The sequence below is a fragment of the Strix uralensis genome, chromosome 10, assembly GCF_047716275.1.
Source record: "Strix uralensis isolate ZFMK-TIS-50842 chromosome 10, bStrUra1, whole genome shotgun sequence".
In the NCBI taxonomy this organism is placed as follows: domain Eukaryota; kingdom Metazoa; phylum Chordata; class Aves; order Strigiformes; family Strigidae; genus Strix; species Strix uralensis.
The window spans coordinates 2511742-2539166 of record NC_133981.1 but is presented as its reverse complement, the minus strand read 5'-3'; the positions used below and the strand labels follow the sequence as shown (position 1 = coordinate 2539166).

Sequence of the window (27425 nt, the reverse complement as noted above, 5' to 3'; positions counted from 1 at the left end):
ATTTGTCAGAGCCATGGTTTCACTCTCAGTTTGTACTTAAGCAGCCTTCCCACTCAGGGTTAAAGACTTTCCTTTCTGGGTTGATCTAGGAGGGAACTGCGAGTCTCACCTGGGTCTGGGGGTAATCAGAGGTCTCAGCTCAAGGCACCTCCAGGTTCCCATAAAGGGAGGTGCTCAGGTGTGCAGATGGGATGGTGATGGGGTACTTAATGCTGACCAGGAAGGTGGTTTGGCTGCAGGCACCTCTAGGGAGTGATCAAGGAGGGAGACTACATCAAGGAGCAGCTGGCCTGTGTAGTGAGATGCTTTCAGGAATGAACCTTCAGCAGGTACTATGTTGGGGAGGATGTGATTGACATGGTTGAACCTTTTGATTTGAGTTGGAATTTTCTTTTGAGGAAAGAGGGTTCATTCAGTGATGAAAGAGGTTTGAGGCTGGTGGTTAAAGACTGTTTGCTGGTGTTTAAGCCCAGGTGGTGATAGATTGCGCTTGACTGGGAGGAAGCTGAGGTGCTTCCTGACTGAGGTGTCTGAGTTTGGGGTCCTGGTAGTGTTTGATCTTGCTCAGGGGGATGTAGGATAGGTCCCTGGTTCAGTTCAGGTGTCTGGGCCTAGGCTGTGCCACGAAGCGTGACTCAGGGGATCATGCTTGTTTCTGGACCTGTTGTTCTTTTTCTTCTCCTGGCACAGAAGAGAGGGCTTCCTCCTGCTCCAGTGTCCTAGTGTAAAAATAAACCTCTTGTCAATTCTTTATTTTCCTCTCCTCTGGATAAAAGGGGCTGTGCTCTAAACCATAAAGGCAAGTATGCAGGCTGTTTTCTGGGAGGTGAGGAGGAGCAAACACAGCTTAGCCTCTGAGCTAGAGAGTTTCCTAGTACAGGGCACAGTCCAGATTTTTCCACATGTGGGCTTGGGCCCAGACGTCACCCTGACAACATGTGGGAACATAAATACAAACAAAAATAATTTCCAGATGAGGGATGTATGCAATGTTTTCTTTTACTGGCATTTATGCTTGCTTATTTGGCTGAAGTTGACAATCAACTCTGCTTATTGCAACAGGGTAGCAGGAGGATGCTAGGGACAGTGGAAGTGCCTGTTCAGCTGTGTCTGCATCTTGAGAGAGGTATGAAACCCCTAGCAGCCACCTTGGGGAGGCCCTGTGCAATTTTCAGAGGTATCCAGGAACCAGCAAGAACAGTCTTGTTGGAGCAAAACCTTTGGGGGACCCTGACTGACCCATAACTGTTTAGGAGCTCTTGCTTTTGGCCCATCTTGTGAGCTACCTCTTGCCTGGCTGTGCTGCGTTAGATCCCCTCCTTGGGGAATGTCCTCGTGGATCTGGGTAGGACTGTGTCTTCAGGAAGTGAAAGCAGCCCCCTGAGGAAAGGAGGTTTTGCATTTTATCTTCTTTCACTTGTGAATGATATTAGTGTTTTTTTAAGGTAATTTTTTTTTTTTTTGGCTGGGAGAATCCCTAAGCAGCCTGATCTCCCTGGGATCAGGGCTGGTTTGGGCTGAGTGCCCAGCACTTCTCAGGTTTCTGGTGGGGGAAGAAGGGGAGATACCGGGGCCTGTAGCCCCTTGTCTGACATTGGCACCAGCTTCTCATTCCCTTCTGCATTTTGTGCCTTGCTTATGGGGCTATGCCCCTCTGTTTCTGATCTCCCATGAAGCTGGGGCTATGAAAGCAGTATCTCAAGCTCCTTTTTTTAAGATCAGAAGATAAAAACATGATTTCTTACACATGTGTGCGCATGTGCATTCCCATAGATAGTACAAAACTATGCTACTCTAAGCAATGCAGTTGGGATGCTTAGGCATGATTCTGTACTGCAGCCCTTAGAGGGGGTCCCGGTCTACCTGGACACTGAATTTCTTGCTGACTTACCTCCAGGGCAACATCAAGGAAGACAATAATGACACCAGCTTAACACTGGTGAGGGGGAAAAAAGGGCTGATTGGTGCTGGGTGCTCTTATAGCTACGTATCCTCTTTTTTCTCACTGGAAAAATCAGTCTGTGAATGTAGCTTCATTATATTACAATAGCCAGTCCCTGATGTTGCTGCTTTGAGTCCGTATGTCTAACAGGTCTAAAAATAACTAAATAAATAACTCAAATGAGGCAGTAAGCAAATAGATTTGCCGACCTGTTTATTAATAAACACATGCACATGAACCTATATTTCTATATTAGAACATGGCTCTGCGTCTCCTGTGGGTATAAAAAGAAAAACACCTGGCAAAGAGCGAGGGCAGTAAGGCAAGTACAAAGTTTCCACAGTAAACATATTTGTGTTTGCTGAGCAAGTGTTGCCTTAGGAAGGCAGGCGAGGAGAGTTGCTCGCTTGCAGAGCCTCAGATTACCAAGCACAGAGAGAGACGACTCTGACAGCTGCAGATCACAGTTGGATCATAGGGGGGGAGTATTTGAGAAAAGGGACATGCAGGCATCCTTCCCAGACTCTCTCCATGTTGACTGTGTTCATGTGAAGTCCAAGTGCACTTCCTCCTTGGAGGAGGGTTCAGAAAGCAGCCAGGAGATAGCGCAACAGCAAAGCTGAGCTTTGGTGTGTGGGGTTTTTTTTCTTTTTTTCTAGGGTTGTTCCTCAGGATGGCTCAGTGCACGCTCTAATCCTTGCCCTTGCAGAAATATCTCTGCTGACCAGCAGAGCAGTCCCTTCACATCATCACTGTAGACGTGATTCAAGGCAAACCTTTCCTGGTTGGATTCATGGTCATTTACTGGCAGAGCTGTACTACGGGGGTAAAGGATGAAGGAGGAAGCTGGGGGGAAGAGTGTGCCCAGGGCATGCCAGGACCTGGCATAGGGTCTCTGGGAAGGGAAGATCAGGGTGTCCCGATGACAAGCATCATTCGTGTGCTGTGAGGTAAGGGTAGCTAAAACCCCTCCAGGTGGATGCATCCATTGTGATGGCTCCTTTTCTTGCCTTCTCATTCCTGTCTGCAAGCTCTGGTGTACGGTTCTCCCAGCCACGCTGCTATTTCTGCTTCCTCACAGGGTCAGCTGAAACATGCTGAACAAAAAGCAGAAGGATAACAAAAAACCCCCAAGCAAGGTACTGTCTAACTGGGGCATGTTAAGATGTGTGGCCAAATCTGAGGCTGTGTAGGTGGGTGTCTCAGGTCTTCCTACACTGTTTTCTAGTTCTGCAAGAGACCCAACAGTTCAATTAAGGACAATATTTCTTTGTAATTAAACAAGTAGTCTTGCACTGGATTAAGACAAAGCCTCCCATCTAACTGCCTCCAGCAGTAGTGGCACAAAGGAGATGTCAGGTTCGCACTAAAAATGATCTGGGCCCATGACAGGCAGTCGCACCTAAGCCTGGCTCCTCTAACATATGTATAAAGCTTTGGGTCCCCCCACCCCACCAGCAGTGGCAATAAAGATTGTTTTTATGAAGCTGTTGGATAACATAATCATGCTTCACAACTTTATTTTACATGGTGATTTTGCTGTCTATTAATATGCAAAACCTGAATGTTTGAACTACTGGTGTGGTCTTAAGTCTGGCTTTGATATCTAGGGGAAGGAGGGTCAGAAATATTAGAAAGTGCTATGATTCAGTGATGTGTGTGTCACTGCGTTTGGCTGCATAACCTGCATTTTCTGCCTGCGATCTGCTGTTGTTTAATCTGAATCATAAAATTATGTTTAGTAATGGCAGTGAACTGTCATTTCTTCTGTGTATTAAAAGCCTTGAGTAGCCTGGAGAAATCCTGTGAAATAGATTTGCCATCTCCTATCCCTCCTAGAGAAACTCTGTCTTTGTGTTAGACAGACTTTGCATATTACTATCCTAGTAGTTTCTGTCTGTATCCAAATTTTTGTGTCAGCAGCTACTACCTGCAATGACATCCCCAAAAGAAACTGTAGGCAGAGGAATATTTCCAGGGCAGACAGAACCCTTCTTTGCACCAGGATTGGTAATAGGAAGTAGAGAGGCATTTTTCCTCCTACTATTTTCATTAAAAGCTGTGTTCAATTGGGATGGGTGTTGTCAGAGACACGTGGGACCTAGTCTGGCCATATTGTAACCGCAGGAAATTACTGAAAGCAATGGTCTGCCTTGGACCTTTGGCACCCGTGTACTGAAGAAGATGCATTACTTTGTGTTATTAAAGCAGAAGCCGACCAAGTGACGTCCTTCCTTAGCGTGTCCTTGTTCTACTGGTGGACAAGCATAAAGTAGCCCCAGTTAACAGGTCCCTCCTGGCTGTTCACCGATGCTGCTTCATTGATGAAAAACAGCAGTTAATATTGAAAACCGTGGAAAGAGTGGCCTGCCAGACACTTGAAACAGCAGTGAGGGAGGCTAGACAAGTTTAAGCAATAGTAGGGTATGGGTCATTCAATTTTGCTGCAGCAATCTGTTTCCATTTGGTTTTGCCTGCTGGGCCCAAGGCATCACTTGCCCCTGGAACAGTTGTCCAAAGGACAGAATCTAATGAAGCTAAAAATGGATCACGCTTGTTCTCCTTAGCTCTTAAAACAAAATAATGTATAATGCCGTTTGATTTTGGAAATCATCAAAAATGACATGCTTAGACACATGCATATTAAGTGATTGTCAGAGACTAAAGATCAGAGGAAAGAGTTCTCTACCTGAGTATGTTGTTGCATGATTTCTGGTAGGAGGCAGCTGTCAGAGCCTGCCCCACTGATTATTATTTGGGAGACGTATGAAATTTCAGTGGTCTCATGGTTCTACAGCTATTTCTGAAGTAGGTCCATGAGGCAGCTGCTAATACAAAGTGAGCTGCATGTTTTTAAACAAATAAGAGGATTTAGGTTAAATATTAACTTTTGATCATTTCAACTCTGATAGCTTTGGCCTTCAGGTTGATCATTTAATGAGCTCCTTCCTGTTGCTACAGCAACTGCAGCCCTGGAAGACCTTGATGTTCAAGTCAGCAAAAAAAAAAAAAAAAAATAAAGCTTGTCCTGAAATTTGCTTAGGCTTCTATTGATAAGTGTCTGTGCTCAGAGTCAATTGTTCAGACAAACAAGGCTTGGAAATGTACCACAGGGTTTAATGCAATCCTTGCGCAACCCCATCCCAATCCTTCGGCACTTGCTCGCTGTTAAAAAAATAAAAAAACCCCAACAAACCTTAAATTTTGTGCCCTCCTCTGACATGCACTAAGCCATTCAGTGATGTTGTTTTAAGAAAGCAAACAGACTCGTTTTTTCTTCTTGCTGAGTTACTGTTGTACAGGATGTAATTCTGGCCCATGAACATGTGTCCCCTCAATGTGCTGTGTACTAGAGGAGCATCTGAGGTGTGATATAAGCTGATTTTTGGAAGGACAGTGTTCATTTGTGCCCCCCTTCCAGCATGTGCTTGTACACAGCACTGTGCCAGATCTCAGCTGCTTCTTTTCTGTCCCTTTCAAATACAACTTCTGGCTGGAACGTCCTTTCTTCTTGGACCTCTCCCAGACTTAAAGCATTCAAAATTTCCCCTGAATGCTGGTCCTATTTTACAAACTCTTTCTGGGATGACTTTTTAGCTGGCATAAATCAGTATCACCTTGTTGAATTCGCTGCAGGTATGCCACTTACTGTCAAATGAGGCCAGATGCTTTTGCAGCAGTAGAAGCCTCTTCAGTTCTGTTTACTTCTCTGAATTTTAATCTTAATACTGTTTGAGTTCTCTCTCTCTAGTTTTCAAGGACAAGAATTCTTTCTATGTCTGGGCAATTGCATCTCCACCTCTGATACGAGCAGAGGTCCAGAATGAGTGTGTGAACACTACATGCATTTTTCTTTCTAGGTAGAATGCTCTGTCTCTCTCTTATAGAGGTATAAATATTTTAATGAAATGTAGGGCTACAGATGTATAGCTGAGTGCTCATCAAAGCTGCTGGCAAAGCTGCTGTTGTCTTTAGTGTGCAACCCTGAGGGCTTCTTGTTTGAGTCATGTTTCACAATTGTTTTTAAACATAAAGCTTTATGGCCCGATTTAAAGTACAGCTGGCAGGAAACGTTTTTTGCCATCCTGAAGAACACTTGAAACCTTCAAAAATAGTCCTGCTCCATGCTGAGATGGACTGACAGCTCCCAAACTGGAGAGCAGAAGCAGCCCATTGAAACTAGTTAAAGTCCCAGTAATTTGGATTCTCTTGGAGAAGCTGAAACATGTTTAAATCCACAGTCTGAGCCTGACTCTGAGTCTCCAGTATCAGGATGCATGGCCTGGCCAACAGTACTTTGCTACTTCATGTTTTCTCTTTCTGCTCTGGTTCTAGAATGTACATAGTGGATCTGAGATAAGAACGTTTTTCCTGAGCTGTCACCGTGAAAGCTGTTCCCAGGAACTCTTTCAATTTCAGTGAGTCTGCATTTTCTGTCAAAATAACATTTTGTCAAAAACCTCCAGACTGTTTCTCATCCAAAGCCTGCTGAAGTCAATGAAAAACAGTCCTCTTCAAGAGAATTTTAATAACTATTAAGAATACCAGAAAAAAAAGATAATCACGTTAGGAATTTGCTTTCTTGATGGACATCTGTATTGATCTTTCTTTTCCTGCACTAATGAAAAATAGGAATGGGGATATTGGATAAAGATCTGGACTTCCTCTTGGTTTGAAAAAAGGGGTATGAGACTAATTCATGCCTGCCAGAATACAGGTGTTTCTTTGATTGCTGGGATAGCCTAGCAAGGGGTAGGCTGCCATAAGGGACAGCCATGCCGCATAGCAATAGCCTGGTCAGATGTGTGCTAATACAGATTCACTCTAATACTTCTTTTAAAAAAAGCAAACCAACAAACCCTCAACCAGCAACGCAGGCCTTTCCTCCTCCCTTGAAACTTTTGGCTGATAGAACATCATAGATTTTAAAGATGGCTGGAATTTGTAGTTAAGAATGAATGACAAAAAAAGACAAATGAAATTGCCTCTCCACCTAACGCCTTCCATAGGAATGCACGCGTGTGCGCGCACACACACACACACAAATATCTTGGTGAGCTATTAGCCTGGAAGTTACTCAAGTCTTAGAGTGATCCAGTTCTCTCGGGAAGAAGAAGAAAGTAAAGCTGCCAACTTTATACATCAAGTGGAACAATAATCCTGAACTAAGAGAAAAGCTTCCAAGTCTTCAGATGGTGAATAATTTATCTGCTGACATAGAACAATACGCACTTTGTAGTTGATGTACGAGATTCCCTATGTGTGTCACGTTAGAAAGCAAGGGGGTGTGGAGTTATACAATTATACTTTTTTTTTTTAATGGGGGAAACACCCGCTCCCACCACAGCTTTAAAATCTACAATTAGCCACAAGGGAATCCAAATGTCTCCGGCAGCCCCTTCTGAGGTATTTGATTATTACATTACTAGGACCAAAGGATGCTGCTGGCATAAGTTTTCAGAGTCAAAGCCCTGGGATTATCTGTCAGTCCCCAGGACAACTCCAGCAGAATATCCCAGAGGACCCCAATCAGCATGCTTCAGTTGCTTTATTTTTTTTTTTTTTCCCCCTTTTTCTCCTCTTGAGTTCTCTTATTTCTCTGGCTTTTTATTTTGACTGCAAGCCCTCATCACGGGGATCTTGTCTCCAAGACTGCCTAGAAAACACCTTTTACCACTGTGCTGTTGGGAGGACAGCAGAAACATGGTTTGATTCTCAAAAGGGAAGAGCCATCTTTGAAAGCGAGTCTTTGTCCTGGGATTGCCAAGCCTTGGCCCTGAAGCTGAGATCACAAGCCGGAGGCCTGGCTGAAGGCAACTGCTTTTGGGCTTTCATTACCTGAAGCTCTGTCTGAAGAGAACTGGGCTCATTTCACCTGGGAAATACCTGAGCTATCATGACTTTGCAATGTCATCATAAAATAAAATCTATATAATTAGAATCAGTTATCTAGAGGCAGAAAGACTTTGTATCTCATCACAAAACCTTTGAGTCAGCTTTTAATTGCTTTAACCTTTACTGAGGTAGGGTTTTCTGTGGGCTAGTTGTGTCATTGTCTGTGATCAGAAAACTAGTGTTGCTCTCTCCAGCATCCCTGGAGCAGGCAAGATGCTGCTGCATGAATTGCCAGAGGCAGGCCCTAATACCACCCTTCTGTAAAAAGCAACCACCCTGCAGATTTCCTCTGTAGGTTGTAAAGCTGGGTTATGAGCCATAAAAAAAATACTTCAGGGATGTTTAGCTGTGTTAAACAGGACCATCTCCTGCTGGGAATAAGTGCACATACCCAGTAGACAAACGTCCTCTGCCTGGTCATCAGAGCAGTGACATTACCTGCCCTCTGGGCTGGCTTTCTCAATGGGGAGGCCCAGTGCTCAAACGAGAGTGGCTACCCCTGCACTGGTCATGCGGGTCATGGCCAGGGCACATTGCGTTGCTGTTGCCTGTTGGGGAGATCAATACAGGACTTCAGTCTCCGCCACTTCAGCACCTTTCATTGGAACAATCCTCACATGCATTTAACATGTGGAAAAAAAAAAAAAATATCCAGGCGCATCCCAAGTTCCTGTTCAGGGTGACATGTATGTTTTGCCCAGGTTGCCTGCACATAGTGATTCCTGTCTGGATGCATTGCCTCTGCTCCTGGAAACTGTGGCTTTTAGTGGATAGCCCTCAAACTAGAAGAGCAGCACAAAAAAAAACCCATGTGTGGTGGAATGAAAGGAAGCTCAAGGATGCGAAGGCCCCATCTCACATTCCAGTGTGAACTAATGTAATGTATCAGTTTCCAGAGTGCTCAGTGAGAAGCACAAGGCATTTTTTAACTGAAGTACTGTGGACAGGAGGAAGCCACTGTCAGCTCTTGCAGTGTCATTCGGAACAGGAGAAAGCTTTGTGGAAGTGCAAGACAAATGTGGTTTGATGGTGTGGTGTGGATCTAATGTGAAGACTAGTTCTCATGATCAGTCTGGGGTTTACTGGTGATGAGTTGGCAAGACTTTCTTGTGTTAAACAAGATAGAACACCAGTTCCAGTTATAGTAATCAGGCCAAATGTCAATGAAGTTGATTAAATCCATTCCCTCAGGCTCAGTTCCCTTCCTGGGCTGTTGTTTTGCAAAGGAGCATTGATTACGATTAGTGCTGATTACCATTTTTTTGATAAAGGTATTATAAACCACAATTTTATATTGTGGTATCAGCTCCAGCAAAGGGAGAAACCACAAACGTGAAACTTTATACTGTTTGCTGCATTTGGTCAACCAGCTTGATGCAATAAAAGAGCTCACATATATCTCCTTTCAGAGCCTCTGCTTCCTTGTTTCAGGATTGCAAACACCTGCAAAACCTTCTGCAAATATCTAATCACCACCTGAAATGTGACTGAATGATAGGACCATTCTCAGCCTTCCTCACCTCCACTGTCCTGGGCAGGGATTGCCAAAGTTGCTCTTTGCCTTCACTTTCTCTGAGCTTACACAATTTTGCTGTTAAGCACGTTGCAGAACAGCCTGGTGACTGATGAAATACTTTGCAGAGATGACAGGACACAGTGTAGAGCTTCACACTGCACCCTCACAGGAGAGAGCTGCACGTTGCAATGGGCCAGGGTCTGTCAGAATGCTTCAGACTTTTTGACCAACATATTCATGCTACAAACTATGTCATGATCTGATATTTTGAAGAAGAAAAACTCCTCTGACCTTGCACTGAATTCAGGTTTGCATCCAGAATGGTTGTTCATTCAAGCCTTAGAATTTTTTTATCTTAAGACCTTTCCATCCTATAAATTTGGGATCCCACTACTGCAGAGGCATTTTGTGGTATATGCTCAGAGTAATGATCAGTGCGACAAGTGTACATTAGAAGTGGAGGTAATGTGAGGGCATTTGGCTTGCTGGCACCATGGAAGACCTCTTGCCCCCATAGAGCTTTGTATGGCCAGGTCTCCTTTGTTCAAAATGGGGGTGTTGGCACATGCCCGTGCTGGTGTTGCAGTGGCAGGACCAGCTCTGCAGCAGGCTGTCAGCAGGAGAGGTGTAGGCAGGAGCTCAACAGAACGTTGATTCTGTGGCATTCTGTGATTGTACTACTTCTTACACCCTGCTTCACCTGGGCCCTGTTGTAGGCGCTAAGGTCGGGAAAGCAGCATTTCGCTTCCTTGGAGATACATGTCTTGGGGACTAAGGAGGGAACTGCCTCAGGAACAGGGGTTTGTAAGAAGGGCTGAGATGCTTCTCTGGCTATGCTCCAACCTTGTCCAGTTGGTGACATTTCCACACAGGGAAAGTAGGCACAGAAATAGCTGAACCTGATATTTTCTGTTGTATTGGTTTTACCAATGCTGCAGGTCACTGTTTTATAAACACTTCATCTCTAGGGCAAGGGGTTTGTTCTCCTCTCAGCTGCAAGTTACAGCGTGTTGGAAGATGATCATGCAGGAGCTTTGCCCTCAATAAGAGTGAAAGAGGGAAGGGGGTTATCTAGTTTGGCCCACATGCTTGTTTCAAACATTTTTAAAGAGGTACTCTGTTCTGTATTAATTTAAAATATGGCTAAATTGTTGGCAAGGAAACAGTTCAGTGCTTGCTGCAAGATATCTGTGCATATGTAAAGCAACACGAGTAACTGCCTGAAGTGCACTCTAAGTTGCCTGTTTTATATCCAGGTGGTATGAGCATGTAGGTACCCAACTTGGGAAAGGTCAGAGAGACTGAAAAGGAGAGGAAAGATTTTCTCTTTGCCTTGGATTCTTTCCTTCATCGCTTCCCTTTCCAATAATCTCAGTCCCTCCGTGACGTCCTTGCTGCCAGCTTCCTCTGTGCCAAAAAGCAGTGACGCAGATGGAGCGCTGCAGCCTGGTGTCACACCAGAGCCTGATCCCCCTGCACAGAAATGGGCCACCAAAGCAGTGACTGCACCTGCCAGTGTGGCTCTCTGCTGGGGGTGGCGGATGGCTCTCAGCAGACCTTGCACGTCTTCCAGGAGCCACGTGGGCTGTGGTGTCGAGTAGATTTGCTGCGGGTGTCATGGCAATGACAGACACTGTCTAATCCAGATAACCTTGCTCCTCTGAACTTAGAGTGTGCATGCCCTCCTAGGCTGAGGTCTGGTAGGAACTGGATTCCCAATCAGCATAAAAGCAAACAGATTTTGTGCCCTCCAAGGCCCCGAGCTTTGGAAATCTCAGCCTTTAATTCTCGTTGGTGTGTGTGGATGGCAAGTCCATTCTCCTGAGCGAAGCAGTGCCCTGGGACAGCCGACAGGGTTCACTGAACTGGAAACTTGACCCTCTGTAACTCTTTTTGGACCCTGTAACTGCTTAGCAAGTCTTCCATTTTAACCAGTGCACTCATGTGGCACAGTTTTAATCCTTCACTGCTTCTGAAGAACGGTCATTTAAAGTGAAATCCTGGCCTTGGAGGAGTCGGTGAGATTTTGAACTGACTTCAGCCAGGGCCAGCGCTCCACCTCTCGTGTCCCCACAAGGGCACTGAGCGAGTGGAGGGAAGAGCACTCGTGTGTGTCAAGTGCAAAATAAAGCAGGGGGGTCGGGACGAGGAAGTCAGGGCACTGAACTGTGCATTAAGCCATTGCTGCCAAAAGGCTTCTGCCAAGGAGGGGAATATGTACTTTAAGTGCCCCATATACAGTCTCTCCTTACTCGGCGTCAAGGCCACAACGTGCCAAGCACTTTTGTGAGAAAGCAAAATACGCAAGTAAATGGCAGCAACCTGTAGTTCCAAACATGTCTCGGTTGGTTGCTCCTGTTTTCTTGTTGGAGGAGGGGTTCAGTAAAGGGAAAGGTGACTGAACCATTACCAGAGGGGGAAAAACCCCTATTAAAAGTGAAATAATTCAAAATACTGGAAATGGCTCCCTTGTGTGAGAGCAACCGTTTGCCTTGGCAGCTGACCTGTCCTTAGCAATCCTTTCTCTTCTCTGCTGCTGGTAAAACCATGTTCAAGAGCTCTAGGGTGACTCCTGACCTGGAAGGAAGCAGAGCTGGAGAAGCGTCCTTGTGCATACCAGTACGTGGGTTAGCTGGGAGAAATGGTGAACAACAACTGGACGTTTGAACCCACTGTGAACACTGAAGGAAGGAAGGGAAGGGAATGGGATGCTAACTCAAGTTTGAGCATTAGGTGTTAAAAGCTTAAACTGAGCAATGGAAACTGTAGATTTAAACGTCAGGTTATATTTCCTAACAGTAATTTCTGTCAAGCTGTTGGATAATCCCAAAGGGAAGTGGTGGAAATCTCATACACAGAGATATTTCTCAAATTAGGTTTGGATGAAGGCAGCAGAGAATACATACTTGCAAAAAACAGTTGAACTAGATAATCTAGGAGTATTTTCCCATCTCTAAAGGGTGATTTATGCTATAAACACTGCCAGACCCCGCAAACTAATCTGTTGTACGAAAAGTGACTCAAACACAATTGCTTATATTTTTATACCCCTCATGATGTTAAACATTTGGTTTGCCAGAAAGAGTTGGAGTATCCAGGACACACTTTACTGTGAATGGATTTCATGATCTATAATTACTAGGCAATAAATCCATACAAGTGGGAAATGTCTCGGGTCTTGTGCTGGATAATAGGAAAGGACAGGAACCGACTGTTTGGGGAGGTTACATTTTTGTGTGAACTTGGAAGGAATTAAAACAGCAATGCTACTTTTGAAGGCCCAGTTAGTGCAGAGGCCACAAAATTGTTCTTTACATTAACAGTAAAAAATGTATTTGCGCAGCTATTTCTTGGATGGAAGCTAGCACAGAGACAGCTGGTTTTAATTATGCAAACAGATGCAATAGCTGAGCAATTACAACTTGGTCATGAGCCCATGCAAGGCGAGGGGATCTTTACCAGTCTGTGCTTAAACTGCTTGTTTTGGGCAGGATCAGACCTGCAGATGTGAAATCTTGCACTCACCACAGCACTCCTAGGAAGCTGCTGGGAGTAAGACTTTTTCCCATTGCAGGCTCCGTTTGTGCACCAGCACACCTCAGTCTGATTTGGTGGTGAGTACATGTCTTGGGGACCGACCATCTCAGCTGTGGTTCATTGGCTTTCTTGGCATTTCTTCCTGCTTCCAATGGGGCAAACGACAGGAAAATACGATTATGTATTTTCCTGCCACCATTTGGGGGGAGAGTGCAGCTATTTCTTGTGTGTTGCCAGAGGAGTTTGCTACTGATCATTACAGTAATTGCTATCAGTGTAATAGATTTATTATAATGCTCAAAAGGGGTTTCATATTACTACAGACACACTGAAAAGAGAGTTTCTTGCCCAAAAGAGTTTAAAATCCAAACTTGGATATGGATCTATCGATCTGTGGCTGTTTTATGCACAGACCACCACAGTACCAAAGGATGACCAGGCTTACCACCCCACTGAAGGCAACAGGACTTTGGCTGTTGGTGGCAACATGAGTAGGGTTAAGCCCCTACAATCTATGTCTCTTTATTCGGTCGGTGTCTTTAAGTATTATTTTCCTTTCCCTGTTTGTTAAAGAGGATGTACATGGTATCAACAGGTGAGCCACAGTTTCATCCGCATATATATATACTTACTTATCTGCATGTATATACACACATATATATACTGTACAGACTTTAAAAAGAAGTAATTATAAGCTTCCAGCTGTCCAACTCAGCATTATCTTATTGTCATAGGGCTGCAGTGGAACAACAATCTAGCACTGCTGAGAAGGACAAATACAAACTCACCAGAGGAAAGACATGCATTTATGCATTCAAGGAACTGTGCAAAACCCCAGCCTTGAACTGCTTGTCATAAAAAGCCATGGCTTCTGCAGGGGGTTCCTGTCCCCCCCCTCACCTCCTCTGCCCCAGGGCAGAGCCTGTTCACTGTGTCCAGCTGAACTGAGAGGAAAGTCTTATCCTAAGTCGGAGTCCAGTCCTCAGGCTCTCAATCTGACCCTGCAAATAGCAGCTCTGACCCATATGGGATTGGGCCTTCTTGCCTTCTCACTCTGTTTAATATCACTGACAACTCTGTGTAGGAGGATTGTTTCTGGCATGTACAAGAGTACTCATGAAGCATTGCTCTGCTGATTAAAACATGTGCAAAACAAACCATGTCAGGTCCTGCCCCCTCCCTCCCTCAGGGAAGTCTGCCCAGCCAGGATGGCCAGCTGAGATCCTCTGTCAGCCTTTACTAGAGAGAAGCACAAGCGGGAGACTTCAGAAAGCAGCCACTGTCCTGTGGCTTTTAAGGCCGCTTTGTAAAAGACTCACCCAAAGTGCTCCCCCATCAATGTGAGCGTGAGGTGCAGCCATCCCAAAGCTCTCTGACCTGGCAGTGTCTGCCTTGGTCTCTCTATGCCTCCGTGACAGCAAATCGTGCTGAAGTGTGGAGCTTGTTGGTGCAGGGTGACAAACAAAAAGGTGACCTAGCTGTTGGAGGAAAACATACAGGCTCCTGCCCTCAGGCTGGGCATCAAGCCTGCACCATCTGGTTGTTAACATTACAGCTGGGTCCCAGGTTGGCCGGGTTCCCTTCTTCCCCCAGCTGGACCTGACTCTGGGGGACACGCTGCCTGCATCTGCCTTGCAAATGTCTCTCTTTCCTCCTTCTTCCCCTGTCCCCTCTAGTTCAGATCGCCAAATCCCTCCCTGTGTGGTAAAAAAAAGGGATGTGGGGATCTCCCAGGTGTCCCCTTCAGAGATGGTTGATATTGTTTAGAGAGCCCTGCTCATTCTAGTCTTGTCTCATTCTGCACCCCCAGCTCCACGCTTCTCTTAGGCTGCTCCCTCTTACTTCTCCTGTGAGCAAAACACAGCAGGTATTCAGGCTCCTTTTCCTTCTTATATTCCTGTTTAAAATCTTCCCCTTATCACGAGTTCCTCCCCTGCTGGTGTCCTCACAAATTATGTTTGACCTACTGTTCTAAGCAAGGAGAAAGTGTCCTTACCTGTTTGGTAATAACTTCTGGCCATCCCAGACCAGCTCCAGGAACTTTCTCAAAGAACTTGAGAATGCTCAGAAGTGTATAAACTGGAGGTGCTGAACACTGTGTAGGATTAGATCTAGTAGGGATTGGTCTCATATGGAAGAATGACTAGGCACCACATTTGCTTAGTCGTCTGCCATACAGCATTGGGCAGACTCTTAACCTTCATTCCTACTTTTGTCATGGGAATAATAAGCAGTCAACTTCAAATCAGAGTGGGGACCCCTTAATTCCTTCCAGAATCACACCTTTGCTGTGCAAAGTTTTATTACAGATCCTAGACCAACCTTTATCTCATAGTATTTGATCACTGAAATTTTTCTTTGGCTAGATGCTGTTTCATTGCAACTCCTGCTGTGACTTTCCCAACACTGCCCTTTTTGTCAGTCTATATACTTTTCTGGTTGGAACCATAGATCTCTGCATAAGCAGTATCAAGTATTGCTTTGAATATTGAGCAATTAGATGATAGAAAGCTTCTCCACAAAGCCAATAAAATGATCTCTGGTGCACATAGTTATCAACAGTGCTTTGGTGCTCTGTTCCCTTTTGCTTTATTAACCCTGGCCCTGTGGGCATTGAGCAATGATCCAAATGATATCTGTGCTGCACGTACAGTGCATTCTGCTGGCCACTTCTACATAGCAAGACATCAGAACAGATTTCTGAAGCTGAGTACTTGTACTTCCAAACACATTTGCAACATTAGCATAAGTTAGTTTATGCCTGCAAACATCCACCGTGCATGCATGACTATTTAGCCAAGAAATGGGCATGCACTCACACTAACCTAAATAGGGACAATTTGCCTCTCTACAGTGGCTGTAGCTGTAACAGGAATATTCTGCGCCCTCCCTAATAACTTTAATCTGCAAATAGGTTTTTAATAATTCATAAAGTGACTCCAGGTGAGACATTATGCTTCCTTCAAATGAAATCTAGGGGATTCATGCTTTCTTTTTGTGCAAGCGAGCAGGATGTTTTCCAAAGGGGGATTGAGAGAATGGTATGGAAAAGAGCAGTCTGACGGGGTAGGGCACATACTCTCATGCAGAGAAGCTTATTTCACTATCATGCAAGGGGCTTTATTTTTACTTCTGATGGTGTCTTTGGGGCTTTGTTGGCTACATGACAGCAACATGTGAACAATATGTTACTCATCAAAAGCTACCTGGCACGACTACCTCAAAAAAGAATAGAGCAGCAAAAAAATACAGCACAGAGGGAAGTGACGACAGCAGCCGCATTTCAAAAGGTTAATCCTTGTTTAAATGGTGTTCTGATGAAGAAAGATTAAATGATGTGCTGGAAGTGGTGCAGTATGACTAACGAGAGAATTCACAGTTATAAGAGATAGGAGAGGAAATATCAGAAGGGATATAAACCATCAGGCATTCACACACTGGTGGATTGTCAGGAAAAAAATTTGCTGACTGGCAAAAGACATCACTGTTGTCTGTCTTTTTTAAATCTTCCTCTGAGATGTTTCAGCCCATTAGAACTATCTCCAGAGGATCCAGAGATGAAAACCTGGGCCCAGAAGTGTCTTGCAGCAACTCTAGGCTATGGCTGCATGAATGAGTTGAGCTGAGATAAACTGGGGCTGATTTCTGGCTTGTCTGTTCCTCCCCAGGAACAGCCCAGCTGCCCAGTGACACTGCAGAGGGTAGAAAGCAGCCTTCCGTGTTTTCATGGCCAAGGAAGCGCACTGACCTTTATCCAAGGGTATCATCTCCAACTGCAGACAGCCAGCTCCTTGCAGGATGGCAAAGTTGTGGTGAGTTGCTTGCGTAGCTGTACTCAGGCACGAGGGAACAGCAGGAACGTCACTGCCCCATTGATTTGGCAGGGGAGCTGAAGTTTTCAATTATATGATGAAGACTAACATTGTTTTGCAACTCTATGTGTATTTCCTCATTAATTTTCCAGTATTTATTAGGCCTCTTAGGCTGGGTACAAGTTGTGTTAGTGACATATAATAATGATTAGTTCTACTTTACAGAAAGTAGCACTGAAGGAGAAAAAAGATCTGGCAGTTGCTTAGCTCAGGGCTAGAACAAAATGAGTCCCCAGCAGCTCTCTAACCAAGAAGCTATACTGCCATAGTCCTTGAGATGAGTGGGATTTTTTTCTTTCCAATAGTTTCAGTATTTATGCCTGTCGTGGTTTAAACCCGGCCAGCAGCCAAACACCACACAGCCACTTGTGCACCCTCCCCAACCCTCAAGGAATGGGGGAGACAGTTGGAGGGGTAACAGTAAGGAGACTAAGCAATTTAATAATTGAAGTAAAATTAAAGTAAAATAATGATGATGATAATAATAGTAATAATAGAAAATACAAATTCACAATGTGATTGTTGACTGCCTGCTGACTGATGCCCAGCCCGTTCCCAGCTAGTGATCCCAGACAAGAGAGAATCCTGAAACTACCATCCCGAAAACCTGAGTGGTGCTTTCTGATCAACCCTTATCTATGTACTGAGTGTGACGTTAGATAATACAGAATATTCCACTGGCCAATTTGGTTCCGTTGTTTTGGCTCTGCTCCCCCCCCCCCCAGCTTCTTGTATACCTGTGTACTAGCAGGACATGAGAAGTTGAAACGTCCTTGATCTCTTAGCAACAACTAAAACCATCAGTGCATTATCAGCATTCTTCTCATATCAAATTCCATACTGAATCCAAAACACAGCATGATTCTAGCTAGTAAGAAGGAAGGAAAAAAAAAACCAACACAATTAGCTCTATCCCAGCTGAAACCAGGACAGTGTCACTCCACTGTTTTGGTCTTGGTGCTTTCTGGGCTAAATCAGTGTATAACAATGGAGATAACTGAGGAGAGATTCTGTGAATGGCTCTGGACAGTGGCTCCACATGCAGCATTAGAAACAGTTTTGTTATGAGAAGTTGTTCAGCTAAATACCCTGAGGTCACTGTCCATGTCGACCAGTAAAGCTCAGCCCTTTCCAGTGGGAGATGGCAAAATTTGCAGTAAGAGTCCTTCCTTATTCTGTGCTACACCCGTGTCACTGTGCAGTACTGTTTGTCACAGCCGAGTTGGTATTGCAAGAACTTGGAAATACCACAGCGCTAAGAAGACAGGGAGACAGCACCCGGCAGCTCGAACCAAGACCTAGCACCAGTGCTGCAGGGACCACACACAAAACAAACCACCTTTTCTTTCTGGCAGAGATTTTGATCATTGATCCCTATGGCATTGGACACACAAAGGAAAATACCAATAACAGGAAAAATCCAGCAAGAGAGGGAAGAGGTCTCTATGCACTTTTCAGTTCAATTGCTGTATTTCAAGTCTCATCCAAAATCTAATGGATCAATGGGAATCCTTCCAGTAACTTCAGTTGGGGTTTTATAAGGCTTTAATTAATGGCTTGGTTGCTATGATTGTGTATGTTCCTCTCACAGTACCACTCAGGGCTGTGCCTCCAAAAAAGAATTAAGCAAACAGGGCTCCGTGATCATCATTTTGCAAATGGCAACAGATTAACTCACTTGGGAAGGATTTGATAGCAAAGGTTTGTCTCCAACTGTCTAAAAGTTTTCTATTATAAAGGAATGGAGAGAAAGCCATTTTTGACCTCGTTTGTGGCTGAGTTCCAGCAGTATTAGGTTTAAGGCTAATTTTCTGATGAGAGGTAAATGTTTAACATTAAGACTAAAAATGTTTTAGGATTAAGGAGCTCTTTGGAATTAATGTGTTTGGCATAGGACTGCAAACTGCATCTGAGTCAGAGGAGAAAGAGCATGCTCTAGTGTAAAGCTTCAGGCTTCTCCTGCGGTTATCTTCTTCCCTTTGGGCAAGGGTCTCAGCAGTGTGGTGTACCAATCCATCTGCTACCCCTGATTCTCCAAGTTTCTTTTTTCTCCTTGTGCCTTTTGAGGAATCTGTCCTATCTCTTTTTGAACCATGCTGCTTATCTGCTCAAAAAAATCCTCCCTTTGCTCTCCAGCACCCACCCCATGTCTCATCCCCAGCAGCCCCAGTCAGCTGTGTTCCTTAAAATCCAGACAGTGTTTTAATAACCAGCCAGCCAAGAGAGGCTGGTATTGAGTGGCAGCTTGTGGGTGCTCATGTACCTGCTTGCACCCACAAACAAGGGCCCTGCAATCCCTGCCTTTTGCCAGAAAATAACTGGGTTTGAAACCACAGAGCTGCAGACACAAAGACAGGGCTGAAAGAGCGGTGCCTGTCCTGGAGAACCTCACTTTGTTTATGACTGACTCTCTCTGGGCTGCTTTTAGTAATGTGGGATAAAAAATGATACTATGTACTCTGTAGGAGTGTATATATATGTGTGTGTGTGCACCCAGAGACAGGCACATTTATAAACAAACCACAGAACACATTGCAATGCTTGAACACACTCCAGCCTGTCTATGGACATCTTGTTCTCTCTCTCCTTCTGTCCTTGAGGTATCAGGTTTCCTTGTTTACAGTCTGCCTCATTTGGGATCTGGAATTCCTAAAGAGCAGCAAAACATTATCATGTGACTGAAGACTTATTTCTAGGAAAAGCGGAAGAAGTTCTGAGAAAGGTCAGTTCTCACTTGCTCCCGTCCAGAATACAGAATAAAGGAGATGAAGCCGATGTGAAGTCCCTGATCCTTTGTCTCTCTGTTGAGCCTGGGATGAGATCTAAAGGAAAATCTAATGTTTGACACAGAGTTCCTCACACTTCTCATGTTTTCTCCCTCTTTTATGGTTTATTGACACGGGACATTTCACACAGAAGCAGGATTTCTGCCTCCTGGTATGTCAGTCCTTCCAGTGGCTTCCTTATCTTCTGACGGGTTATTTTTGCATGTGCTGTCAGAAGTGGCCATAACCCTGCCCGTGACATCACTAACAAGACCATGGGACAGATCCAGGCAATAGTACACACAGGGAGGACTACATTAATGTAGCAGCAGAAAACAAAGAGGAAAACACAAACAAAACCAACAGCCCCTAGGTCCCCTATGCCAAAAGCATCAATGAGAGCATTTCTAAAGCTCTTCTCACTGGGCAAGAGCAGAACTAGTGAACCTTGATTATATGGGGTTGTCTGGATGGGTGGCATCTGGATCGCTGGCCCTGTGCTACAGCGTTCAAAGACCCTGCACTATAGCAAGTGTGCAGTGCCTGTCCTGGCGGTGCCCCACAGATCCCAGGAGCTAAGCATCTCCCTCCCTGTGATGGGGCCATTTTGGCCTCCCCACAGAGGAGGAGTCCTCAAGGACTTTGCCTTTTTAGATGCTGCAGTCATGGTTCCTGGCACTCTCAAGGTGTTCCTGGTTGTGAGTGAGATGAAGTATGAAGGATGGGCAAGGCTGAAACCTGATGCTGACATGTTCAGCAAAGACGACAATGGGTGTGATGGAACAAAGTGCTGGAAAATGTGACGGAAATCCCTAATTACCTATCCAGTGGAAGACTGGAAGACAGTGCTCACAGGGCTGACTTTTGGTATGAGCAAGGCAGACAGTTTTCTACAGTGGCTGTCTGATGGCTGCCCTGCCCTGCAAGGCCATGTTGGCTATTGCTGCTAGGATGGAGGGACACGGTGTGAGGGACACTGGCTACTCCTGGGGAGCTGCTGCTGAATCTCTCCAGAAGGCTGCAGCCACTGCTTCCATCCCTCTGATCTTAGTAGCAGCAGCAGGAGAACCCTTAGGTGATGATAGATATTGAATCTTGTTCTGATAACATCGTGGTCAACACCAAAAATTCCCATTGTCTAGATTTTTGCCCTGCAGCTGTGTGTCTTTGTGCTTTGAGGTGCCGAGTTTTCTAGTCTAGCTCCAACAAGAGCATGTACAAGCATACTTAAGTTTTAGCAAGAATCCTGCAAAAAGACTCACATGCTTAAGCCCTTTGTTAGTTTCAGGCTCAAATTCTCAGCCCTAGGCAGGACCAAGCGTATAATGATTCTCTATTTCTGCACAAGTCTGCTGGAAAATATATTTGTCTGGAGACCTGCAGCAGGCTGAGGGTTTTGAGCATTCCCCGGGCATCCTCCACTCGTGCAAACCTCTCACACATCTATGCAGGCTGCCTCCACAAAGTCCTGTTGCACTGTCAGTATTGCAAGGGTCATTGGTGAAGTTGCAGGGGGGGAAAATATTAATATGCAGCGATCACACTGCAGCTCTATTGCCGTGAAGTGAGAGCAGTAGGTACTCTAGGCTCTATTAACTATTCCAATGCAAATCAACATGGGATTATGGAGCAAATCCAAAATTTGGAGAAGTAATAAGGAAAATCAGTAATGTCTGCACAGTCTTCATTCCTGAGGCACACTGACTATAAAACACAGGTGCCTATAAAGTCTGGCACACGTTGCTATGTCATGAAAAGAAAACTCATGGCTGCAGCATGGTAAATGCCCACAGCACTTGGTGTGGAAGCTCAATAATTTCAGGAAATTCTGATTCACTGGCGAAAGTCTAGACTGTAACTTAAAATTAGCCATACAGCCTGAAATCAGGGCCTTAGCTCCTCTCACTGATAGTGGTGTTGTGGTTTAATCCCAGTCAGCAACTAAGCCCCATGCAGCTGCTCGTTCACTCCCCGCCCGGTGGGACGGGGGAGAGAATCGGAAGAGTAAAAGTGAGAAAACTCATGGGCTGAGATAAAGGCAGTTTAATAGGTAAAGCAAGAGCCACGCACGCAAGCAAAGCAAAACAAGGAATTCATTCCCCACGGGCAGGCAGGTGCTCAGCCATCTCCAGGACAGCCGGGCTCCATCACACACACTGGTTACTTGGGCAGACAAACACCATCACTCCGAACGTCCCCCATCTTCCTTCTTCTTCCCCCAGCTGTATAAGCTGAGCATGGCGCCATATGGTCTGGAATATCCCTTTGGTCAGTTGGGGTCAGCTGTGTCCCCTCCCAATTTCTTGTGCACCCCCAGGCTCCTCGCTGGTGGGGTGGGGTGAGGAGCAGAAAAGGCCTTGACTGTGTACACACTGCTCAGCAATAACTAAAACATCTCTGTATTATCAACACTGTTCCCAGCACAAATCCAAAATGCAGCCCCATACTAGCTACTGTGAAGAAAATTAACTCTACCCCAGCCAAAACCTGCACGGTAGCCAGTTGTTACTTGCAGAAAGAGAAAAAGCAATGGGTATAGCTAGTCTGTCCTTCCAGTTACAGCCAGCAGCAACTTGGGGATCTTCTAAGCCAGAAGTTCCTTGTGGATCTTCAGGGAATACCAGAGATCAGCCATGGGGTGATTCTCTGAACACAGTTATGCCTTTGGAGTTGTAACATTCTGCAGCAATAAGATTCATAGGTCCGTGAGGCTCAATGTGACATATATTTGTTTGCTTGTTTTAAATATATGTACTAATATACTGTAGTATGTAGCATTTCTGCACGTTCTCCCTTGACCTTGTGACAACATCAGGCAATTGTTCCCCAGGTCCAAGTCCCCTGTATCAATCAGGCAGTGCAGAAGTATGCTCTGCTTCCTGTCAACATGTGTCCAGTCTGGCCACTGGACTCTTGGTTACTCTGGGTAAAGGTGTGACTTTGAAGAGAAAGTCCTGGACCAGAAAAGCCCTACCCCAGAAAGTGCCTGCCTTACTCTACTGTGTCAGAGTTTGTAGTGAGTGAAGTCTTGGACCATGCAGTCTGTTTGCTAACCAGAAAGCTGATGTGCTGCCAGGCTGCAACTCCATGTCGATTTGATTCAACAAATCCGACTTTTATTTTCCTGAGATCTCATCTGTGCTGCTATCAGCTTGGATCCAACCTGGTGGATCAATGAAAGTTATGACACTGTACAGATTTGTTTTTCAGTTGCATTGATAAACCAGTGTTGCAAGATCCTCAGCTCAGACTCAGAGTCTGGCTAACTGAAGGTTGTGAAATTTCCAAAGGCGACAAGGGGGAAAAAAGCAAAAAACCACTCTCCCCTGTGTTGCAACTCTGAGTGCAATCAGTCACAAACAATAATCCTCTCACTGGACATTCAGATTTGTTTTAGTTGGGACCATGGAAAGTAATTTCTATATATATATCAGCTAGATGTCTGACCTGAGGGTTAAACCAAAGAAATCTGCTTGCAGAAAAGTTGCAAATGCAAAATTCTGGCATGGCAGTCCAAGTTCTACCCTCGACTAACACAGTTTGTCTTGAAATTGTGACTACATTGAGCAATTGTACAGGGGAAGGGAAGAACTTAACCATTCTGAAGAACATCTGTAAGCTAAAAACCAAGCAATAAGAACCACCAGAAATGGAAATATTTGATTAATGAGCAACACTTTAATGAAGATATTTGCTGTGAAACAGCTCCCAGGGCTGCACTGGTGTTTCAAAGCGTTCTTCCTCATCTCCTTGGGCAGCTATGGTTTTAGCTGCTCTGTGCCATAGATAAATGAGAGGACCCAATGCCCCTTGCTCAGCATTTCAGCTGCTTTCTTTGACTCAAAGTATGGCCCACTGGCTGAAACATGAGGGTAGTGTGTTTAACTGGATCTGATTCCCACAGCAACCTACCGAAGTATCTCTGGTATTAGTGGGCACTTCAACACCTGAACATGATACAAAGTGAGAAAGAGTCTAGTGAGTATTCCGTGATGTTGGTTGGATTATGGCAGAACAGAGAAGCCCTAGTCTTGGGCGGTGAACGTGATGTATAGACAGGGGACACGCAAGTAGTCTCTACCGCAATGAGCCCAGACAGAGCTCAGCAGGACTTTGGCAAAATGCTCCCTTAAGCAAATTCAGAGAAAGGGGCCAAAAGGGAAGAATCAACACAACTTGCACCCGGGAGTTGAGGAAAACAGCAGAAAAGCTCTAGGAAATTCTGCTCCAGCTCTTTCCTTGGAAGAATGGATTCACAATGTGATTACAAGCTCCCAGAAATCCCCCAGAATATAGTCCAGAACAAAAATAAACTAATCTAATCCAATCTCATTTAATCTAATTTATTTTCTCACTACTGTGAAATGGCCATAAAACATCTAAGACATTTTTACTTCTTTTAAATGTTGACCAGCTGCAGGATCATGTCATGCATACCATTGTTATATGGACACTATTCTTTAGTGGAATTATCATTTAACTGAACCGCAATATGTTGCGAGAGGAAATCCTTGTTAATGACAGCTACAGCTGGGAGAAGCCTTGTGAATATTTTTACTAGGCTCACTATAACAACAATAGGAATGTGCCACGCTATGATGATCATTAAATTTTGCCCACTGCCTTTGTGGGTGACCTTTCTTTCAGCAAGGGCAAAATGTAGCACAGAACAGGCTCCTGATTCAACTTACCCATACCTCAGTGGGCCTGTCTTCAGTGACCTTTCACATGAATGCAGGGAGGAGCTAAGATGATCCCCCATCTGAATATGAAAGTGTAAGAGTAGGCCAAAGACCTTCATACCTTTTAATGCAGTAAATAATGTTGCATATGCAGTGTAGCAACCACTGAAAGCAGTGCTTAACACCTCGGGTAGTTTTCCATTTTTCCTTGACTAGTATCTTGATCATCAGACTTCTGTATTTGCAACTGATGTTACATTGGACTTTGAATATAAAGACTAATGACAAGAGAAAGTGGCAGTAATTTCTGACTCAAGATTTTCATCAATAAAAAACAATCCTAAAATGACTGACACCGTATCGGCTAGGGCAAGAGTCTGATCCCTTTGTACTTAAGATACTGCTTTGAACCATAAAATCAAATGAGGTCACGTATATAGCAAGGTGCATGAGTAAAGACATCACAATCCGACACGTGTCTTTGGTGAAGCACGCTGAAGTCCTCCAAAGGGAGGTGCAATAGAAAGGTGAAGTGTTAATAGTTCCTTTGACTTTTTATGACTCCTGTTTTGCAGGGTGATCATGTGCTGTTGTTTTGAACTTCACTCATGTTTGTTCTATTTCCTAGATCTGCCTTTGTGATGGCCACTCCCAGAGTAATCAACCCTGAGGAAATTCATGTCTGGACTGATGAAGCTCAGTTTTATTCTCAGCTCCTCACTGAGAATATGGAAGTTTTTCTTCTAACTCCAATTTTTCCAAAGCCTTCCTAATTTAAAGATCAGCGAATTAGTTCAGGCTACTTTTGTGTCAGCTCTTCCACGTCATCTGCACATATTCTATTACTTCTAGGATCCCAAAACCACACGTGAAATGTGCCGGGTAGATTTTCTGTTGCCTGACCTTTTGTGTACAGGGTACACAGGGCCTGTGTTTAATTCTGACCCAGGTGCACCAAGCCTGGATTTCAGTGAACCAAGAGGTTGTGATGACACTGTAAGTATGGACTATAGCAAGAAAGTATTAAAGCCAGCAAGAGCCAAATCTGCAGCACATGGTGGTGTTGAGACCAAGGCACATATCCCTGATACTGGGTCTTCTTTTTTAAGTGGGTACAATACCAGGTCGGTGTTAGGCTACTGCAGATGGCTTGTGTCCACACAGTGTGAGTACCTCTGTATTATACCTTCCCACATTTCCCATTTTGTGTGCAAAAATATTTTGGGACTCTCTTCTGCTTGTTGAGGGGTACCCAAGGGATTCTGCTCCGTTCAGCTTAGTTTCTCATCTCTCTTCCTTAATGTATGGTCACAGAATATTTTAGTTCCAGAAAGAGAATCCCTTAAACTCCACACGCCAACTGTAGACTGCGCCCTGCACAGAGCAAACAGTGTCAGGCAGACAGGAGGAGGTCTAGGGCTATGAAAATGGCCAGTCAGCACCAGGGACCTCAAGAAAGCTCTGTGTTCCTGCAGAGACAGAAATAACCTGCCTCCACACCAAAGCACTGAAGGCTGGCAGGGGCAGGAGCAGCTTATGTTTGGATGCATGAAGACTCCACATTATGAAAACCTCCCAAAAGCAATACAGAGGGAAAAATAAAGTGTTTCAAAATTTGAGCCCAAAGGAAAAGCAAATTGACGTTTAACAAAAGGCTGATTTTCTTCTGCCGTAGAGAGGTGTCTGCCACTTACTCGAGCTGGCAAGGCAGCGTCTCAAAGGGCAATTTAACCAAGTTGCATAAGGCCTTGGCTGGGTGGCTGTAGAAATATAGGGCCTCTTATCTGAATGCTGGCCACAGCTGTTACAGATCTTGAAGGAATTATCTCTGTGCCTGTCAAACATCTGCTTTGTAAGCAAACAAAGAGGCTGAAGTGGTGCACATGACATGCTGCAGCTCATGGGGCAGAGCCAGAAGGCAGCAAATGGGAGCTTTTTTCCCCTGGCATCAGAAACTTGATGTCCCATGAGTGACTCCGGTGGATGGATAGGCCCTAATCCCTCTGCGTTATATAGACCTGTGCCTTGTCATAGAAAAATAGCCAGTGGGGTCCAAGCGCTGATCTCAGTGTCTTTGGTAAGCTATAAATCATCTACAGCTCTCAGGAATATTCTGGCATATAGCCTGCAGAACTACATTTATTGTATCTCTCACCACCCAGGAATTGTTCCATATAAATGTGGGTAGACCCAAAAGGGCTGATGCTAAAAATCAGGATGTGCACTGGAGCCCTTTGACATTAAATATCTTCTTCCTTTTCTGTCTTCCCTCCCTTAGTCATCATTATATTTTTCCTCTACAATGCAGCCACAGTGCCTCCTCTGTGAACCAAGCTAGCTGCCTTTCCATATCTCTGTTAGTCTCTCCATTATGAACACCCCCACAACACATAATAAATACCCTTTGAGAGCCTGGCCACAGGGAGTGCGGCATGCCTGTATATTGGGTAATCAGAATACTTTGTGTTCTCTTGTGTATGTTTTTATGCTACCACCAGCCCCATAAAACCCCTTGATAATTGCCCATTGCTGTGACTCTTTGCATGTGGGTCTAGATTGGGTCTGTGTGCAACACTCTTCCAAATGTAGATGCTGTGGGAGAATCTCGTCCAAATATGAGGACTGGCCACCATATGAGGATACGGATTATGCGTGCTGTCCATTCAAGACTTCCCTTCTTTGTGCTCTATCAAAAACCACTGACACTGAAGAGGATGATGGTGACGGTATGAATAGATGAACAACCAGATGAATGAATGTGAAGGGTTGTCCTGAGGTCTCTTTCATCTGTTTTCCTCTGGCAGAGACCTCTAAGTGTTCCTGCAGTGTGTTCCTGAGCCGTTGATCCACGTCTTTTTGAAAATATCTTAGTTCAAAGTGACACAGCTTCACATTTTCTTTATATGTATAATCAAATGCAAACAATTAAGATTGCCTAACTGAACTCTGTGCCTACAGGTAACTACAGTTCAAAGGACCTTTTACTCAGTTAACAGGTTGGACAGCATTTCCTCCACACCCTTCAAACAGAGTTATGGTGTAACATCTAACAGAACTTTCCTGTCAAAATCTCCAGTTCTAGGGTGAGCTCTCAGACCAACTGCCTGAGGCCCCAGGTCGCGAAGGACACCTCTGGGCCGAGTAGAAAATCAATGCATGACAATCAATGTTCAACTGAAAAAGTGGGAATGCATCCATTTCAGGCCCTATGCAAGA

The 27425-nt window shown here is 44.7% G+C and overlaps 1 long non-coding RNA gene across 2 annotated transcripts; it reads left to right on the top strand.

The window, feature by feature from the left end:
- Positions 1-1069: 1069 nt before the first annotated feature.
- Positions 1070-27425, top strand: LOC141947681 (uncharacterized). 2 transcript variants are annotated; one of them, XR_012630227.1, is made up of 3 exons: positions 1070-1126; positions 24838-25374; positions 26799-27425. It is a non-coding gene; the product is annotated as an uncharacterized LOC141947681 (long non-coding RNA). The 2 variants fall into 2 exon arrangements; XR_012630228.1 differs by lacking the exon at positions 1070-1126 and adding an exon at positions 16576-16702.